At 39.8% G+C, this 21,962-nt stretch overlaps 1 long non-coding RNA gene across 1 annotated transcript; it reads left to right on the top strand.

The window, feature by feature from the left end:
* Positions 1-1,325: 1,325 nt before the first annotated feature.
* LOC123645906 lies at positions 1,326-14,738 on the top strand. The gene is made up of 4 exons (XR_006737735.1): positions 1,326-1,381; positions 10,051-10,128; positions 10,346-10,517; positions 14,697-14,738. It is a non-coding gene; the product is annotated as an uncharacterized LOC123645906 (long non-coding RNA).
* Positions 14,739-21,962: the final 7,224 nt, after the last annotated feature.

The raw sequence follows: 21,962 nt of genomic DNA, 5'->3' as shown, positions 1-21,962 counted from the left end.
TTTCTTTTTCTTTCTTTTTTTTTTTTTTTTTCTTGAGACAAGGTCGCATTCTGTTGCCCAGGTTGGAGTACAGTGGTGTGATCAGAGCTCACTACAGCCTGGAACTCCTGGACTCAAGAGATCCTCCTGCCTCAGCTTCCCAAGTAGCTGGGACTACAGGTGCAGGCCACCATGCCTGGCTAATTTTTTTATTTTTTGTAGAGATTGAGGGGCTCAAGTAATCCTTCTGCCTCAGCCTCCCAAAGTGCTGGGATTACAGGTGTGAGCCACTATGCCCAGCCTTCATTTTCTTTTATAGATGTTTTTCCTTCATTCCTTTGAAAATCTTAAACATTTCTGAATGCTTTATCATCCATTTCCTCAGGAGTGTATCTTCCATTTGTACTTTGAATTTTGGTTTGCAGGCTCATCTTGCAGGAAGTTTCTTGTTGCTGTTGCTGTTTTCCATTGTTTGGTCCTGCCCCTCCGTGTTTGATGATGTCTGCAGTGTCCTCGCTGTGACTGGCCAGGATACCCCATCAATAGAAGCACCCAATCCCTAGTTTATTCCTGATCCTGCTTCAGAAACAGCAGCCAATCCAGAGCTGATCCCACTTCCCCTAGATCATCCTCAGAACCTTCCATGTAGCTACAACCTTACAAAAGATGCTGCCTCTCTCTCTCTCGTTGTGGAGTGCCTGATTCCTGGGGGGTGCTCTCTTTTGCTGCAATGAATCCATAATCTGAATGTAGTCTTTGGCTGATTAGGCTTTAGCAACGATAGTATGGCTTTCTGCACTACAGGCTTTTCGTTTGTTTGATTGGTTTTTTGTTTTTTAAGATTATGGGCTTCCTAAAGTAGAGGCCACCACTTTCTTAACATTTCCTGTATATTCTGAGCAAAATTACTTTGGGACCACAGTGATAATCCTGGGGACTAGCGGGAGGATTAATGGTTTTACCTTTTGCAGGCCCATCCCTGGTTATTTGCCCCTCTGTTTAGGGCTCCTTTCCTCAATTTACATTATTATGGGGAGCCTATCTTCCATCCCCCCTTGAGTGTAAGCTCCAAGAAGGTAGAACTGAAGTGTCATTCATTTTTATTACACAACCCTTGGCACAAAGGATGTAGTCCTTCATCATATTTTTATGGAGATGAGGCTTACTCTGTGTCGGGAACTATGATAGAGCTGGGGGTTTAATTATAGGCAAGATTCAGTCTATGCCTTTAAAGAGTTTGCAGTCTAATGGAGATTACTGACAACTAATCTGGCAGGTACAATACATTATAAGAGCTGATGGGCTTAATGCAGAATGCTGTGGAACACAGTGGAGGGGATCAAATAAAGATTGTGGACTCATAAGACGTGGCTTAGAGTCTGCCCCCAGTGCCATTTCCCTGGTAAGTGCATATTTGGACATGACCTGCACCACCTCATTTTGTAATCCCCCTTCCCCTCCTCCCACCCCCACCCTGACTCCTTCCAGCATTTTGCTCTGTTGTTGTACTCATTGCAGTGCATTGTAATACTACCCTCCTACACCTACAAATGTGGGAACATAGGAAAGGCAGTCCTCTTGCTTGGAGCCTGTACATTGTAGAGAGTAATGCATATGTCTTAAATGATAAAATAGAAAGAAAATATATGTGAAGAAAATATATGTGAAACTGGAGCTTTATGCCATTCTTTCAACATAAGAAACTGGTCCTTGCCATTCTGTAAGCCCAAAGCCACCCTGCAGTCTTAACTAGACCCTGCCCACTTCCTGGCATTCCCTCCACAGCCCCTGCCCCCACCTAGTGTGCTCTCCTTACCACCAGTGGGGATGGAAGTGCTTTTAAATTGGATCATGGTGATGGTTGCACAACAGTATAAATGTACTAATTTCTCAATAAAGCTGTTAAACGTTAAAAAGCAGAGAGGATTATGAATGGCTGTGGGGAGCCAATCTGTGGTGTTTGCAACAGAAACACTTAGCTTTTTCTTTCATATATGAAATTATACCGTACTTTTTTTGCAAATTGCTACTCTCATTTAATATGTACTAGAAGAGATGTTTCTGCATAACACACATATTTCATCAATTTTTGACATATAATTTTTCACATTAAGATTTACATGTTTATCAAAACCTGAGAATGGGTGTCAGTGGCTTCACAGAAAATCCTAGAAACTAAAATAGAGAAACACTTTTTTAAAGAAATGCTGTATCACCGATGCTTTGGATGACACACAGGACAACTTGATGGGGAAAAGCACATCATTATTGACTCTGATACAAAACTGATTCAGAACAACCTAAGTGTCCATCAACAGATGAATAAATGAATAAATTGTGATATATATGCACAATGAAATATTATATAGCTACAAAAAAGAATGAAATCCTGCCATTTGCAGCAACATGGATGGAACTGGAGAACATTACGTTAAGGGAAATAAGCAAAGCACAAAAAGACATATCTCATGTGTTCTCACGCATATGTGGGAGCTAAATATCAAAAACAATTGATCTCACGGAGACAGAGAGTAGAATGATGGTTACCAGAGGCTGGGAAGGGTAGGGGGGAGGAGGTGATAAAGTGGAGATGGTTAATGGATACAAAAATATATGATAGAATTAACAATATTTGATAGCACAACAAAGTGTCTATAATCAACAAGTTAGGGTATACGTTACAATAACTGAAAGAGTGGAATTGGCATGTTCCTTACATAAAGAAATGATAAATGCCTGAGGTGATGGATACCCAATTATGCTGACTTGATTAATTCACATTGCATGCCTGTATCAAAACATCACATGTACCCTATGAAGATATGCAACTAGTATGTACCCATAAAAATTTTTAAACAGGTGATTCAGAAGAGTCAAATCCTCAATGTGAAGTTGTTTTAAGAGTAACCTAACCCTTTTATTTCCTTTATATTTTCTATTTTCTAAGTGCAAAAAAGTGAAACATGATTTAGAAATCTACAGTCAAATAAGTCTAAAATATCTTTCATTAAATATAAAATATAAATTCTACATAAGAAGGTATCGTATCATGGTTTGGTAGCATTGTTTTTCTTAGTAGTACACAAAATAATGATGAGTCTTATAATTGATGTCATATTAGATTCAATTAAATGCAATATTACACAGTATGGTTACTTTATAACTTTCAGACACCTTTTATCAATATTTATGTTCTAGTGAACTCCTGCATAAATGCCCCTTCGTGCACATGTATATCTCTAGAATGTTTATGCAGGTGTGGGATTTCTAGATTGAAAGGGTTGCACATTTAAAATTCTAACTAGGCCAGGCGCGGTGGCTCACGCCTGTAATCCTAGCACTCTGGGAGGCCGAGGCGGGTGGATCGCTTGAGGTCAGGAGTTCGAGACCAGCCTGAGCAAGAGCGAGACCCCGTCTCTACTAAAAATAGAAAGAAATTATCTGGCCAACTAAAATATATATATAGAAAAAATTAGCTGGGCATGGTGGTGCATGCCTGTAGTCCCAGCTACTCGGGAGGCTGAGGCAGTAGGATTGCTTAAGCCCAGGAGTTTGAGGTTGCTGTGAGGTAGGCTGACGCCACGGCACTCACTCTAGGCAGGGCAACAAAGTGACACTCTGTCTCAAAAAAAAAAAAAAATAAAAAAAATAAAATTCTAACTAATAGACACTGTCCTCCAAAAAAATTATACTAATTTATTATACTAATTTAAGTGTGCATTAACAATGCACCAGCATATCCATTAAGTCACACAATGGATGTTTTTTGATTAACAAATTTTTCCTAATCTGATCCTGAAAAATGGCATCTCATTTGTTTTAATTTGCTTCTCCTCTAACTTTGCTTATGATCTCATGCAGAAGACAATTTTTCCACAATTTGTCATTATTTTGCATTTGCATAAGATATTCATCAAGATTTTAAACAAATTTCCTATATTTGCTTTTAATACTTGAACGATTTCTTAATGCTAAGCTTTCATAATCCATCTGGAATTTATCTTTGTCTTAATGTACAGTAAGGATTTTATTTTGTTTCCAAATGGATAGATGGTTGTTTCAATATCATTTATGAACTTGTATATCCTTTCCCTTGTGCTTAGAAATCCCTATTTATATTTGAACTCTATTTTGTTTCTTTGACAAAATTTTCTATTTCTCCAGAATAATGTACATTTTAAATTACGTATCTTTATAAAATGTTTTAATATCTGATAAAGCAAACCCCATCAATTTGCTCTTTGCAAAAGTCTCTGGACTATTCTTGATCAATTTTTCTTTCAGACAAATATTAGAATTAGCTAGTCAATGTTATGGTCTGAGACGCGAGAAAATGACCACTTGAAAGCTGAATTGAGCCAAATTAGTGAGTCTGTATTAGCTGGCCAGCGACCACCCCTGTTCCGGGAAAGTCCAGACACAGAGAATGGCCCCGATCTTAAAGTGGGCAGGGGTAATATACCTTCACCACTAACAATACTAACAATACACATACAGCTCAGAACATGTTGATTACAATAATTCATAAGCAAGCAACCTTACAGAAGCAGATAGCATCAGTTAAATCAAGGAACATTTCTTTGAGGAACATCCAAGGAACATTTCTCCAAGGAACAGCCAAGCGTAGTACAATGTAACTATACACACCTAGTGATTTTAAACAATCACTTACAAGTTAATCACTTATTTTTTCTGTTATTCATGTATTTTTCTCTCAGCTCATAGGTCATGGGCCTATGAATCACACAGCAGCAGTGAGCCTGTACACAAGATGGCTTCAGTGTGGCTCACAGAGCTATAGTGATTACTGCGGCTCATCACAGTCAAGTTCTATGAACAATCCTGTTGGAAATTTGATTGACATAAATTGGTCCCCCTCTCCTATCTCTTTACCCTTTCTCAATGATCTCACTCATTGCCACGGCTTTAAATACTACTTAAGGATTATTATTGTGTGTATCAAAATTCTAGGAAAGGTACGTTTAGTAGGGGCATGAATGTGAAAGGTAAAATCATAAAGTTTCTAGAAGAAAACATAGAATTCATGACCTTAGGATAGATAATTATTTCTCACAACACAATTCACTAACTAGACAAGAAACAATTGATGAATTGGACTTCATAAAAATTAAAAATTTCTTTTTAGTATTATTATTATTATTATTATTTTTTTAGAGACAGGGTCTTGCTCTGTTGCCCAAGCTAGAGTGCGATCATAGCTCACCACAGCCTCAAACTCCTAGGCTTATGTGATTCTCCTGTCTCAGGCTCCCAAGTAGCTGAGACTACAGATGTGTGCCACCACGCCTAGCTAATTTTTTTCTATTTTTAGTTGAGACAGGGTCTCACTCTTGCTCAAGCTGGTCTCAAACTTCCTGAGCTCAAGCAATCCTCCTGCTTCAGCCTCCCAGAGTGCTAGGATTACAGGCCTGAGCCACACTGCCCAACCACATTTGTGTGATTTCTGAAGGGGAGTACAAGACATGTACTCTAAAAATTGATGGCATTCATTCTTAAATCTAACTTTACTCTGAATTTTTTTTATTTCCTTTCTCTGTACCTATCACTAGTACTCATTTCACCTGATTAAGTGTATTTCCAAAATCAAAACAGAACTGAGGCAAAGAGAAGAAGAAAAAACTGTACACAATGTACTATGACAAAGATAGAAATACGGTTACTTAAAGAAAAAGCTTGTAATAGAATTAACTAAGTTATGGGTAGAGACAAATATAGGAAAAGAAATATTTCTCTAGAGGAAAGGAAGCATCTTGAAGGAAGTCTTTAGAGAGAAAAAATGAGCTGAGAGCACTAATTAGCTGTATATGATCTCAGGGAAGTCACTTAACCTCTCTGGGGATGATTCTATTTTACAGATTTTTTTTGCATGTTTAATGATAGAATTGAATTAAATGAGCCCAGAGCATCATTCTATTAAAACATAATATAATAATTAATATTCCCAAGTCATCCAGAAAGGGCTAATTTGTGTTGTCTGTATTTTGTTTAGTAAAGCAGAGAAGTATGAAAAACATTGATTTGTAACAATAAATTATTATTGATATATTGAGTTAACCACCTTGTGCCAAGTAACATCCTAGGCAATACATTTTCATTGTCTTATTTAATTTATACTTTAATGAATTAATTTATAACTGGAATTGAATCAAGTAAAAACGTTTTAAAGTAACAACTGCAAATACATATATATCATTATAATAATAATGTATCATTATTGCAGAAAAACAGGAAAATAGAAGAAAAAATACAGAAAAAATAATTCTGACACTCTAAAAGCTACTATTAACATTTTGGAGTGTATTTGTTGAATCTTATACACACATACACATTTGTCATAATTTTTTAAAATAAATTCGAGATCAAATTCAACATATTATTTGTATCCTGTTTCTATTTTCAAAAACATGATTCTTCAATAACCACATAGCATTCCATTTTATAAATAGAAAGGACTAGATAATCCCTTATTGGCCATAAGGAAAAGTTTCGACATCAGTGAGGTAAATTTTAGTTACATGAACAATTCCCTGGGGCCATGTCTCAGTCAGGGTCCCTAGAGGAAACAGATGGCACACTTCAAGAGGGTAATTTGAGGAGTGCTAACTACAAGGACTATTTACAACAGAGTGGGTGGAGATTAGGCGAACCACAAGTAATAATGCATATGTGACAGCATTGCTGCTGGCACCCTTTAGCCTGAAGGAGGAAGAGGAGGGGCAGTTCCTGGAACTTGGAGACCAAGAAAGCTCCATGGAGACAGCTGCCTGACAGAAGCTGTAGCTGGCTCTTAGTTGAGGAGCAGCCAGCCTGGAGCTGCCCTGGAGGGAACAGAGGATAAACAACTTGACAATGCCACTTGCAGTGAACTCTTACCTGTGCTTCCCACTGGCCAGAGGGGCAGGGAGATGTTGGTGTAGTCCACACAAGTCACACTCCTCGGGCATAAAGTATGGCAGAGAAAAGTGAAGAGTGCACTTGGAAGAGCAAATGAAATTCTGAACACACACACTTTTTTGCTTTAATCATGCTTACATGGTAGATTTTATCTTTGTCTCAAACTCCTGACCTCAAGTGATCCTCCTGCCTTGGCCTCCCAGTGTGCTAGGATTACAGGCGTGAGCCACTGTGCCAGGCCGGGAGTCTGGAATTTAGCTTTGTAATGACTTGGTCTGGGAGACAAAGAGAAAGTTTCTCTTAAGTGATGCTGAATCTGAGACCTAGAGGATGTAGGTGTTAAGAATGTCATGAGCAAGGAAAAGAACACACTAAGCAGCAGGAATAGCATGTGCCAAGTTCCTGAGGCAGGAGGGTGTTTTTAAGGAACTGAAAGAAGGTCAGTGGGTGAGACAGAAAGGCAGAGAGTGAACAGAGTGAAAGAGAGTTAAGATTTTGGCAGGGTCACATTGCAGGTCCCACTAAGAGTTTTGGTCTTTATCCTTGAAACAAAGGTAAGTCATTAACAGGTGTTAGGCATCCAATGACAGATTCGATTTGTATATTAAGAAAATTACTCTGCCTCGGGAGAATGGATTAGCAAGGAAGCAAAAATGAAATTGAAAGTGGGTATAGTAGTAATCCAGGTAAGAGTGTGGACTAAGGTGGTGGGTGGAGATGGTGTGACAAAGACAGGCTTGTGAGATTGAGGGACACAAAATTGACTTGATAATATATTGGATTTGGAAATGTGGGGGTGGGGACAGTGTCAAGGAATCTACCAGATTGGTATACTTGCTTATAATACTGGATAGATGAAAAGCTTTTTGGGACTGGGAAATTATAAAATCACACACATGCGCACCCACGCTATTTCTTTTTTTTTTTTTTTTTTGAGACAGAGTCTCGCTGTGTTGCCCGGGCTAGAGTGAGTGCCGTGGCGTCAGCCTAGCTCACAGCAACCTCAAACTCCTGGGCTTAAGCGATCCTACTGCCTCAGCCTCCCGAGTAGCTGGGACTACAGGCATGCGCCACCATGCCCGGCTAATTTTTTCTATATATATTTTTAGTTGGCCAGATAATTTCTTTCTATTTTTTAGGAGAGACGAGGTCTTGCTCTTGGTCAGGCTGGTCTCGAACTCCTGACCTCGAGCAATCCACCCACCTCGGCCTCCCAGAGTGCTAGGATTACAGGCGTGAGCCACCGCGCCCAGCCACCCACGCTATTTCTTAATGAGTTAAAGACCATATATTCCAGAAATAAAAGAAAATGGTTTGTAAATGGAAAAGAAACCAAACTCTGTAAAATAATTTTAAAGAGATTTATTCTGAGCCAAATTTGAGGACCATGACCTAGAGCCACACCCAAGAAGCCTTGAGCAAGTGGACTCGCTGTGGGTGGGTTACAGTTTGGTTTTATACATTTCAGGGAGACAAGGATTACATGTAAAGTCATAAATCAATACATGGAAGGCACACATTGGTTTGGCCCAAAAAGGTGGGCCATCTCGAAGTGGGGTCTTCCAAGTTTTAAGTAGGTTTAAAGATTCTTTGGCTTGTAATTGGTTAAAGACATGAAGCTTTCTCTAAAGGCTTGGAATATTTTAAGATAAGGAAGTCTGTTAATCAGAGACAAGCCACCTGACATATATTTGTTGTGTAAATTGAGGGCCTTGCAGTTTGTCTTGCATACCCTTAGGCTTGTTAATGGGTCACAAAGGATATCTCCAAGAAGGGAGGGGGCATGGTGAGGCACATCTGACCTCCCTCCTCCTGTCAGGCAATGTAGTTTTAGGATATCCTCTTGGCCGAGTGGGGGTCCATTTAGTCAGCCGGTGGGGGATGGGGGCCGGGGGAAACCTTAAGATTTTATTTTAGTTCACAAGTTTCAGGCCCAGAGCTGGTGGCTCACACCTGTCATCCCTGCACTTTGGGAGGCTAAGATGGGAGGACTGCTTGAGGCCAAGAGTTCAAGACCAGTCTGGAACATAGAAATACGCCCCCCACACCCCTGTCTCTGAAACAAAATAAAAACAAAAAGCAGGCCTGGGCAATGTGCCCATGGTCCCAGCTACTGGGGAATCTGATGCAGGAGAATTGCTTGAGCCCAGAAGTTGGAAGTTACAGTGAACTATGATTATAGCACTGCATTCCTGCCTAGAGGACAGAATGAGACCCCGTCTCAAAAAAAAAAAAAAAAAAAAAAAAAGTGGTTTCAAGGCTGAGCATTTCTACAATTTTTTAAACAACTATTCAGGGGAAGCTGGTAGGGCGCGGGGAGGAAGAATTGGGATGGAGGGTGAAGGAGTGACTTGAAGCAGACATGGAGGAAAAGAGGAATTTATGCAATATTGGCACAGGTTGCTGCAGATCTGCGAAACTAACTTTTAAGAAAACAGAATTGCGTAGACATGAACCCTGATAGAGGCGGGTTGTCTTGCAGTAAGTATTCTCGTATTAGGATGCTGGGGGCGGGGATGGGGGTGGAATCAAGGAACATCCTTCGTATCCCCTAGTCCTCCACCCCCGCTCATGCTGTTGTAGCCATCAAGTGTGGGAGCGCACGGAGCACGGTCTTTCTACCAGCTGGGTGCCCACACACAGCATTCACTAATACGTGTTTCTGGAATAAATGGATCGGTGAATGAAAGAATTGGGCAATTCAAACTTCTTGCGACTCCTTCCACTTGACAATTGGTGTCCATGCCATTCATTCCGCAGATCCGAAGCCCGCGTAACTGTGCGGCTTACACAGAGGCCCTGCCCACCGGCCGCGCGGCTCTGCCCGGCGCAATCCCTCCGCCCTGGCGCCGCCGCGCTCGGGACACGCGGAGTCCGGCCCAGTTCCGGGTCGCGGTGCGCTTGCCTAGGAGGAGCCAGTGGCTGCGGAGGGGAGTCGCCCGCGGAGCTCAGACGGCGGCGATGAGGCAAATCCCGAAAGGATCACAACGGGAGTCTGGTCTGGCTCCGCTGGGTTCGTGCGTGTCGGGCTGGGCCGGTGGTGTGCGCCCAGAAGGTACTCAAAGAGACCCCACCAGGGACTGACCTGAATTTACACACGATGCCCCTTGTACTCCTCACGTTAAGTCTATTGATTTTGCTTTTTTTCCAATTAAGGTTAGTGGTAAAGAACTGGTGTTTTGCGGGGAGACAGACCCAGGTTCCAATGTCTGATGTAACTCTGTGTGGCCTTGGGTAAGTTACCTGCCCAAGCTTCAGTGTCTACCTACATAAAATGGAGCTGATAATAGTCATATGCTTCACAGGGCTTTTGTGAACATTAAATGAGATAGTGTCAAGTGCTTAGCACAGTGCCAGGTATGCAGAAAAAGCTCAATAAATGATAAGTGCTAAGATAATCATTATTGTTATTAATATAATAATCATCATAATGTGTATTTTTGTATGTCAGGATCTTTTGTATGAAACTATTATGCTGGCAATCCTTGGGAAATACCAGAGAACATGATAAGTAGCAGGAAATTCAAGACTGTAAAGTGTTCTGATTTTAAAAAGGAGAAAAAAGTATCCTCGCTAGACTACTGTCACCTCCAGAGTTATCCTGTGCAGTGTGCATTTTTCAGGTATTTTTACCCTTGGATCTCTACACATGTATGACTTGTAGTTAGGAATTTATTTGGCCACAAGGAAGTGAAAACCCAACAAAAGGAAGCAGTTCATTTGTCCCATTCAAAAAGAAGCTCAGGGAAACAATACAAATGTCCCTATATGAATGATTAACAAATACATTCAGTGGAATCTTAGCTTTAAAAAAGAGTCGAAATTCTGTTACATGGTACAACATGGGTAAACATTAAAGGCATTATGCTAAGTGCAATAAACCAGACACAAAAGAACACATGTTGTATGATTCCACTTATATGAGGTTCTTGGAATAGTCAAATACATAAAAACAGAAAGTAAAATAGTGGTTACTGGAGGGTGAGAGTAGAGCAAGGGTGTGTTAGTGTTTAACTGCTACAGAGTTTGGGATGGCAAAACATCTGAAAGGATGTGATAATGGTTGCACAACAATGTGAATGTACTTAATGCCACTTATCTGTACACTCAAAAAATGGTTAAAATGGTAAGTTTTACATTGTGTATATTTTACCACAAAAAAAATCAAAGAAGCCCAGGGGTAGGCGGCGAAACAGTGGCAATGCATGGTAGCTCAGCTCAGCAGGCTTCTACTCTGCATCATATAAAGATTCCAGATGGATTTCAAAGCTACGTGTAAAAAAATTATACAAGTATTACATTCAAATACAGAACTTGTTTGTATTATTAGAAAAGGAAATACAGCAGGTCCTCAAATAACATTATTTCCTTCAATGTTGTTTCTTTATAGTGATGATGAGAAGAAAAAAGTTGGTTTCCTTATCTGTTTTTTCTCTTAAAGTCTCAGTTTCCAGGAACCTATTGACAAATGGATTCTTTGTCAATAGGATCAATAGAATGTCATCAGGAGACTAGACTCTTTCTTTCTTTCTTTCTTTCTTTCTTTCTTTCTTTCTTTTCCTTTCTTTCTTTCTTTCTTTCTTTCTTTCTTTCTTTCTTTCTTTCTTTCTTTCTTTCTTTCTTTCTTTCTTTCTTTCTTTCTTTCTTTCCTTTTCTTTCTTTCCTTTTCTTTTCTTTTCTTTTCTTTTTTTTTCCTTGAGACAGAATCTCACTCTGTTGCCCAGGCTACAGTGCCATAGCATCAGCCTAGCTCACAGCAACCTCAAACTCTTGGGCTCAAGCAATCCTCCTGCCTCAGCCTCCCGAGTAGCTGGGACTACAGGCATGCACCACCATGCCTGGCTAATTTTTTCTGTATATTTTTAGTTGTCCAGCTAATTTCTTTCTACTTTTTTTAGTAGAGATGGGGTCTTGCTCTTGCTCAGGCTGGTCTTGAACTCCTGACCTCGAGTGATCCGCCAGCCTTGGCCTCCCAGAATGCTAGGATTACAGGCATGAGTCACCGTGCTGGGCCTAGACTCTTTCTTTTAGTTCGCCACCCTCAGCATGTGGCTTTTGTCCTTGTAGTCATAAGACGATTGCTGCTTCTCTAAGAATTATGTTTAGGTACTGGACAGGAAAGGCCAAAAGTCATCTTCTTGTGAAGTTTTACGTTTTCATTCAGGAGAGGAAGCCTAGGGGAATGTCTGCTTACAACTCTTTGGCCAGAGCTTTATTACATGACCTCTCAACAGGGCTCTGGGAAAGTTACTTTCAAGATCTAAAGTACAGAATGGCACAGTAAGGGGGAATTGTGAATATGAGTAACCGAATCTTCAGTGTCTGTCCCAGATATATATAGAGAGAGGTTTGTTTTGCTTTTTCCCATAAATGTGCTCATACTGTGTATTATTTTTGGCAACTTGCTATTTTTTCTTAGCAATATGAATCAGAATTTTCTGTGGTGGCACGTATGAAGTTCCCGGATTCCTTTAGCTCCTGCACAATACGTTGTTTCATTATTCTAAGGCACGCTTTCTTATTCACATTTTACGATCTCTCAAATTGGTATGCATCTTACAGTGGCTGTCAGCTAGGCAGCAGTAGTGATGTAGCTGTCATTGCCTGCTGGGTATGCATCAAAACTTGCAGAATGGAGGTTAGCAGCCTGGAATATTGATGATTCTGAGTCTAAAAATTATTCAGAAGGGTCAGACTCTGAGAAGAGGCTTTAGATGTGCCTTAATCAATTTATTTCATGAATCTTTTTAAAGTATGCACAAGGATGACATGAAATTTAGAATCTATGTATTAAGTCTCAATTAGCTTTTTCAATAAGTATAAAATAAAAATTATAAATGGTAAGAAAGCTTTGTGTCATAGTTTAATTAGGAGCATTTTTCTTTCTTAATGATACATAAAATAATGAAGTCTATAATTGATGATATCCTGGAGTCAATAAAATATGGTGTTCTACACTGACTATTCCATAGCTTATTTAATCATTTCCCTTTTGATAAATGTTAAGTTTTTGCTTCTTTTATTTTTAAATGATGCTTCAGTAAACCCTTGTGCATGCCCTTTTTTCCATTTGTGCAAGTAGTATTTCTCTAGATACTTAGGATTGCACATTTTAAATTCTAATAGCTACTGCCCTCCAAAAAGGTCCTATCAATTTACACTTTCATCATAATGTAAGAAAATCCATTTTTCCAAACAGTTTTAAATTTTGGTGACTCTGATGTCTGAAAATAGTACCTCATTGTTTTGATTTTCTTGTCTTTTAACATTGTTAAAGATGTTTTTATCACATAGATGTCAATTTTTAAAAATAAACTTTTTGTTTTTGAATGGCTTCAGATTTACAGAAAAATTGTGAAGATGGTACACAGTATTCCCATATGCCCCAAACCCATTTTCCCTGTTGTTAACATCTTACATTAGTATGGTACCTTTGCCATAATTAATGAACCAATATAGTAGATACATTATTAGAAATGAAAGCCCATACTTTATCAGATTTCCTTAGTTCTTGCCTAATGTCTTTTTTCTCTTGCATGGTCCCATCCTCAATAACATATTAAATGTAGTCATCATGTCTTCTATGCTCCTCTTGGTTGTGAATGTTTCTCAGATTTTCCTTGTTTTTGATGACCCTGATGTTTTGAGGAGGTGTTTTGTAGAATGTCCCTCAGTTGGGATTTGGGTGATGTTGAAACTAGAGTTTGGGTTTGGGGAGGAAAACCACAGAGGTAAAGTGCCATTCTCATCACATCATTTCAAGGGTACAGACTATCGGCATGACTTATCACTAGTGATATTAACCTTGGTCACCTGACTGAGGCAGTGTTTGCTGGGTTTCTCCACTGTAAAGTTACTCTTCCTTCCCGCTGCCCCCCCCCCCCCCCGTTCCATACTGCACCCTTTTAAAGGAAGTCACTACACAACCCACACATACAAAGTGGGGAGTTGTGTTCCACCTCCTTGTGGGTGGAATATCTTCATATTACTAGATTATGTGGAATTCTTCTTCATGGGAGATTTGCCTATTCTTCTCTATTTATTTGTTCATTTATTTATTTGTATCAGTATGGACCATGGTTATTTATTTTATACTTTGGGTTATAATTCAATACTAGTTTTTTAATTTTCTTGCTGAAATTGTTCCAGCTTTGGCCATTGGAAGCACTTTCGATTGGCTCCTGCATCCCATCAGCACATCTCCATAATTGTGTGTGGTGTGTGTGTGTGTGTGTATTTTTAGCTCTTCTTTACTTCCTAGCACTATAAAATGCTTGAGGCTTATCTTATGTATTTCCTACACAGATCCTAGAATCAGCCATTTTTTCAAGGAATCCTGGTCCCTTTTATTGGAGAATGATATTAGAAACCAAGATCTGAGAGCTATGTGTGTAGAAGTAAATTCTTATATAATCAAATTTATCATTCCTGTCCAGTATGGCTTTGCTTTTTGCATTTTACATAAGAAAGTACAGTATGTCCTCACTTAACGTTGTCAATAGTTTCTTGGAAACTAAGACCTTAAGCAAAAAGCCTTGTAAGGAAGCCAATTATATTTTCTCATCAATTGTTATAACAAAATAGCGTTATCTGAGGATTCTGCTGTATATATTTCCTTTTTTTTTTTATGTTAAGAGAGAGGGTCTCATTCTCTTGTCCAGATCGGTGCAGTGGTACAATTATAGCTCACTGTAACCTGGAACTCCTGGGCTCAAGTAGTCCTCCTATCTCAGCCTCCTGAATAGTTGGGACTACAGGCACACACCACTACACCCAGCTAATTAAAAAAAATTTTTTTGTAGGTACAGGGGTCTCCCTATGTTGCCCAGGCTCATCTTGAACTCCTTGCCTCAAGTGATCCTCCTGCCTTGGCCTCACAAATTGCTGGGATTACAGGTATGATTACTGCCCCCCGGCCTGTATTTCCTTTTCTGATAATACAGACAAGTTCTGTATTTTATTTTAATACTTGTATATATTTTTTACATGTAATTTAATTTAATTTACTTAATTTATTTATTTTTTGAGACAGGGTCTCACTTCATTGCTAGGCTAGAGTGCGGTGGCATCATCAAATTCCTGGGCTCAGGCAATCCTCCTGCCTCAGCGTCCTGACGAGCTGGGACTACAGGCATGTGCCACCATGCCTGACTAATTTTTCTATTTTTTGTAGAGACAGGATCTCTCTACGTTGCTCAGGCTAGTCTTGAACTCCTAACCTCAAGCAATGCTCCCACCTTGGCACATGCAATTTAAAAATCCATCTAGAATCTTTCTTTTTATATGATGCAGAGTAGGAATATTATACCTGTGTAAATGGACAGCTAATTCTATCAACCTTACTTGTGGACTAATCAATCTTTTCCTCTATGGTTTAAATGTACAATATTTCTACATGTCTAAGAGTCTGTTCTGGGCCCTGTTTTATTCTTTGGATTTAATTGTCTATTTTTGTATAGCGACATGCAGATTTAACTTCTATAAGTTTATAAAATACTATCTGCTAGGGCAAATGCCATCTTGATTTCATGGATCTGTGCCAGGGATTGTCAACTCTCCCAAGACCCATACACTGAAGAGTAAAATTCTACCAATTAGGCAGCATTCTTATGTGTTCGCCTCTTGATGTCTTCTTTTCCTGGACTTCTGTTTTAGATTTCTTTTTTAATCTGACAGAATGTTCTTTTGACAAATTTCTTCTCTATTCTTGACCATTTTCTCTTGCAGATGAGTTTTAGAATCAACTTGTCAAATTCCATGAAAAATGCTTTGGGGATTTTGGTTGGTATACACTGGACCCTCCTTTGTTACCTTAACTGTACAGCATTGCTTCTCAAAGTGCAAAGGAATCATTCGGAGAGTTTGTTACCACAGCTTTCCTGGGGCCCAGCCTCAGAGGTTTTGGTTGGGGCAAGATCTGTGAATTTAATTTGCATTTCTAATGAGCTCAAGGTGCTGCTGCTGGCCCAGAATCACCCTTTGACAACCATTGCTCTGTAGTACCCTTTTGCTTAGCAACCTTTTCCCTTCCTCCTGGCTTTGAATACAGTCTAAGAATTAAATGGACAATGCATGTAAAGTACTTGGAACTGTGTCTGGCATATGGGAGACACACAATAAATTGTAGTCATTCTTTTTTATTATCCAGTCAGAAGGATTTTTATTACCAAAGCATCTGGGAGTTAACACCTGCATCACTAAGTGCCTGAGGAGTGGCTGTGGACATGGTAGGGGTGTGAGGAGATTGGAAAATTAATTGGCTGACAATGCAATTGTGGGCACCACATTTCTGTGTGACAACCAAGGAGAACTTCCATCAAAAAAATAAACACAGTCCCCAATATATGAAGACTCTAGCAAAGACAGACAAAAGAACTTTCTATCAGATTAGAGAAGAAATCTGAAACAAAAGTCCAGAAAAAGAAGACATCAACAGGAGACACATAGAAATGCTGCCTGATTGGTAGAATTTTACTCTTTAGTATATGGGTCCTGGGAGAATGGACAATGCCTGGCTCAGATCCATGAAATCATCAGAATGAATTATAAGAATTAACTCTTTGTTATTGTTGTTGTTTAGAGACAGAGTCTTGTTCTGTCATCCAGACTGGAGTATAGTGGTGTCATCATAGCTCACTGTAGCCTTGAGCTCCTGAGCTCAAGCAATCCTCCTGTCTCAGCCTCCCAAGTAGTTTGGACTACAAGCGTGCACCACCATGCCTGGCTAATTTTATTTTTTAATTTTTTGTAGAGACAGAAGGGTCTCACTGTATTGTCTAGGCTGGTCTCAAACTCCTGGCCTCAAGTGATCCTCCCACCTCGGCCTCCCAAAATGCTGTGATTACAGGCATGAACCACTGCTCTGGCCAAGAATTAACTCCTAAGAACTGAGAAAGAATAATCGTGATAGAGCATGGGGTCTCTGGAGAGAAACAGGACTTTTTTAACACCAGGATTTTGACCCTGCTATTTTTACCCTATTTTTTTTTGACACAAGGATATTTTGAATCGAAGTTTATGAACATAAAAAGGTCAATCATGATTATACCATATTCACAAATTTTTGTTGAGAATATATTTTCTGGAGACAACTCTATTAATCTCATTTAATTCCTTGATCAGCTAGCACAGTTAATTTCCAAATTTTTAGATTTTAAAATTTCACTGAAAATAAATAAAATAAAATTTAACTGAAATTATAATTAATGGAATTAATAGGATCAAGTCTTTTCTGTGAAAAGTTTCTATTTTAAATTTATTGATTAGTGTTTCTACCATGTTAAGTAATATTTATGGTCAGTATTTCCAGCAAGTCCTGTTTTCCCAAGTTAGAGTTAGCAGATCTAACATTTATCATGTGCAGTTTTAGCCATTGTCAATTTTACTTTTTATTATTTCTTTTTTTTTTTTTTTTTGAGACAGAGTCTTGCTCTGTTGCCTGGGCTAGAGTGCCGTGGCATTAGCCTAGCTCACAGCAACCTCCAACTCCTGGGCTCAAGCAATCCTCTTGCCTCAGCCTCCCGAGTAGCTGGGACTACAGGCATGTGCCACCATGCCCGGCTAATTTTTTCCTATGTATTTTTAGCTGTCCAGATCATTTCTTTCTAGTTTTAGTAGAGACAGGGGTCTCGGTCTTGCTCAGGCTGGTCTCGAACTCCTGACCTCGAGTGATCCTCCTGCCTTGGTCTCCCAGAGTGCTAGGATTACAGGCGTGAGCCACCACGCTCAGCCTATTTTATATTATTTCTACCAGAAATATTTATTATGGATTGGATAAAATACTGGTAGTTTATATTTAATTCTTAATTTATGAGAACACTGTAAGCAAATCCTTTGAGATGCTCCAGAGGAATAACATTATCTTGTCATCATCTTCCATTGATCTGTTGCTTTTTTAGCTGTGTCTGTGATACTAACTGCTCATATTTGTGGTAGAATTAAGAGCAATAACTTGGATCAAAATGTCCTTGGGTGAGAACGTGCCTAGGATTAAAATATTCACCAGCTTTAAAATTGTGGAGTCAAAATGGCTTAGCAAAACCAAAGCAAACCCAAAAAGTGCACATACAATGCTTCATCAGTCCTATGAAATACCGCAGTTTATTGATACATTCTCCTATTGATGAACCTTTAAGTTGTTTCCAATGTTCCTTTCTCTCTGTCTCTCTGTCTTTCTGCCTCCTCCTGCCTGCCTTTATTATCCAATATGCAAGCTGCAATGAACATGCCTCTTTCTAATCACAAGCAAGTATTTTTCTAGAAGAGACACCAAGAAATGGAATTGCTGAGTTGGAAATTTGAATGAAAGGACAAAAGTAGTAGCAACTAATGTTAAAACAGCCATTAGGGACCTAAACCATACTCTTCATTTTTCAGACATTAATCCTCTTCCCCAAGGTTTCACAGAACAGTTTTCTTAGTGGTAGAACAGGCATAGAAATAACAGAGCAGTTTTGAGCAGCTTTATGAAAAATAACATAGGCTTGCAGTATCGTAGCCACAGTCTGCGTGGGCTGCTGTTGCCTCTGAGTCTAGTGCTGAGCCCGAAGTCACTGTAGGTCAGCCAGATTGGCAGCTGGGAAGGAAACTGAATATGGACAAGATTAAGGACAAATTGGAACCTGTAAAGACAAACTGTGGCCCTCAAGGAACACTGGAACGCCATGAGAACAAACTGGAACCTACCTCTGTCTCTCATCAACTCCAACCTTGATGCTCACACTTTCCTCATGGCACAGAACTCAGAGAAGCCGCAGAAGCTGCAGGACCAGGCGCTGCCCTGTGGCAATAAGGTTAGCCAGGATGTCAGCGACAAGCTGTGTGAGCTGCTCCACTGCCTGTTGCCCAGGAAGACCTTCAGAGTGTGAAAGACATGTCTCCTGTTTCCAAATCTCCACCTTCCAAATCTCACCGAAAATGTCTCTTATGGCCAAGACTAAACCAGAACTAGACAGGGAATAGAATTCTGAGAAACATAGTTCCAGCTTAGCTAACTTCACACAGAGTACAAAGCTGCCATACCTGCTGTGAAGGTTTTAAGATATGTCTGTAAATACTTTGCTATGGGGAAAATCAGTCGGCCTTTTGTGAGGATATTCAAGTTTGTAGGGAAGCCCACGTGGAGAGAAACCAAGCCCTCTTACCAACAGCCAGCAGCCACTTGGCAGCTGTGTGTGTGAGAGCCATCTTGGAAGGGTGTTCTCCGATCCTAGGCAAGACTTCAGATGACTCTTCGCTCAGCTACCATCTTGACTGCAATATTATGAGAGACCTCGAGGCAGAGCTCTTTAGCTAAGCTGCTTCTTGACCTTCAGAAACTGAAATAATAAATGTTTGTTGACTTAAGCCTCTAAATTTTAGAGTAATTTGCCATATAGCAGTGAGTAACGAATACACCTAGTTACCAATTATTTAGAGTAATCAAACACTTCAAAAACAAATAGTAAAACTCTCCAGAGTCCATGTATTGGAGGCTTGGAATATTCTCACCAAAACCACCGCAACGTCAAATTGCTGTGGCACCAGCAAGTCCCGTGGCCAGTACAGTGTAAATCCAGCCATTTTAAAATCGACAAAGTGGGCCTCAGAGAAAGGTGGAGTGTAGGCATTTGAAATCCATGAGTCCTGGCGTTTTCCTGCAGCCTGGATTTCATTTTGGCTCTGTCTCCCCACCATCTCCTGGCCTGCCACTCTTCTAGGTTGCTTTTCAGCACAAGCTTTTGTGTTTGATGTTGTATTTAAAGAGAAATGTGGAAAGAGACAGATTGTCTAGTAGTCAGGGATGGCCTAACAGGGTAGGTGGAATTAGCGTAGATCAAGGACTATCCAGTCCTCTGCTATGTGATGATAGTTAATATTTATATGGAAACTATCAAATTGATTTACAAATATAAACTCATTTAATCCTCTCAACAATTCTGAGGTGTAGGTAGGTATTGTATAGTGACTAACATTTTCCAGGAAAGTCTCAATTTCAAAAATCTTGTTCCATTATTGTCATTAGCTATCAGAATACTTCAGAAGTTCCAATATTTCAGCATCTGAGCTACATCTCCCAGATTGCCTTTACCATCAGAGAGTGTATCCCAGATAATTTTTGTACTATTTATCCTAAATTTTGGCTCAGAAAGTATGGTCGTATTAATAGAATGATTTCAGTGTATCTACCCACACAAGCCAACTTCTGGTGAATACCCACACTTACAGCCCTGCTGTGCTGGATGGCTATTTTTGTACCAGGCGATACCTCCTCTCCACCTCATAACAGCTGATTGGATCAGAAGTGGACTTCTAATCCAAAAGCAGTCAATTCATAGGTTGCCAGCTAGTGTCCTGGCTTGAAATGGTGAGCTGGGCCCATCATTTTTTGTCTGGGTAAATATGAACCAAGAGACAAGGAGGTTTCCTCATTAACCCTGGGCTGGGGTGTCCATGATGGCCAAGAGCAGGACAAGTAAGCAGAGGAAGCAGGCTGGGAGATAGGAGAGAATGGAGCACGTATGCAGAGAGAAGTGGAACAAGACAAAGAAAGAGACTGAGAGACTAAGTAAGTTGGAGAGGCAAAGACACAGAAAGACACATTGACCTCAAATGATAGAGAGAAAAATTGGTTCCCTAGGGACTTTCAAGTTCCTGTGAGATCCTGCTCAAGTTGAGCTCCTATCTTCCAATTCACCTAAGATTCGATAAACATCCCTCTCCTGCAGCAAGTTTGGATGAGTGTCTGTTCTTGCCAACAAAAGGGCCTGATGAAAATAGGTTCTAATATCCATACTTAATTAGACTTTAGGGGAGACTGGATTGGCCAGTCAAAATCATAACAGATAGATAAAGTAAACACTAATAGACTAATTTTCAAAGAGAAATGTACTTTTTCAGAAGTCTGGAGTATTCCGAGTTGAGTGCTCAGAGCATTTTCTGTCCTTTAAGAAAACCTCATTGAAACCAACTGCTATGTCACTTAGTGAGACTGGATCCTAGCAAAAGGGAGACCACGTGTAGAGCTGTCCTCAACAAGCTGTGGAGTGCAATGCATGACTCATCTCCGTCATGGGAATGGATTTCCTTGCACTTGGGGAAGGCACAAGCCACATGGATGCACTGTCTGTGGTTTTCTTTTACTAGACTCTGTGTAGACCCTGCCCTTTTTTTCAACACTTTCTTTCCACAGATAAGTTATAATGGCTTTATTATTGGTAATAAAATAATAGCTTGGGTTTATTATTTCTTTGTAACTTTCCCTGTGCTAAGCCCTTTACATAAGACATTTCATTGAATCCTCACACCCCCTATTAAATAGGTATTGATACTCCACTTTACAGATATGATTCAGACAAGTCAAAAAGCTCATCCAAGGTAGCTTGCTGTAGTAAGTCAGGGAACAAGGAGAGAGCTAGCAAGGAACCAAGTGCATTACAGGTCTGAGTAGTTACCCTGCCATGTTAGTTGTGAGGATAGTCTACTCTCTTAATTTGAAGAGGAGACACATGATTAAATATGAGTTTTCCATGTCTCCTTAGCAGCATTTCTGCATGTGGCTCATGTCATTATTTTAAATCAATAATAATAACACTGATCATTTATTGAAGTCAAGACTGTAAGCTTTCATCTACCCAGCCAGGTAGGCATCATCATTCTCACCTTAGAAAACGAGAAAACTGAGAGTCAGGAGGTTAATTTAGTTCACATAAATCTAGTACTTTTCCCACACTGTACCATTTATCAATCAAATTTTCCATCTCAATTGAACTAATTTTGTAGCCCAATAGTTTTCCCTTAACTGTATCTTCATTTAAGAAGGAAATTTTTGTGGACTTACAATGTGGCACTAAGTGGAAAACAAGTGGAAATGGTGTCCAGCCTTGGCTTCTAGTGTGGTGAGTATCATGGTTTGTTTCCCAATACACTGTAGCAGCTCCCTCCTCGGTTTCCAGGCTCTCTGGACAATTTCAAAGCCACTTGAACACCAGACAAATTATTGTTAAAGTAATGAACGAGGACCAGCGGAGCTCTTAGTCTAGGGTCTTTATTTTTATTAGTGCTTCTGTCCCCATTTGCTTTAGGGGGCA

This window comes from Lemur catta, chromosome 10, assembly GCF_020740605.2.
Source record: "Lemur catta isolate mLemCat1 chromosome 10, mLemCat1.pri, whole genome shotgun sequence".
Lineage (NCBI taxonomy): Eukaryota > Metazoa > Chordata > Mammalia > Primates > Lemuridae > Lemur > Lemur catta.
The sequence above is the reverse complement of the archived record's forward strand: the minus strand, read 5'-3'. Positions and strand labels throughout refer to the sequence as shown.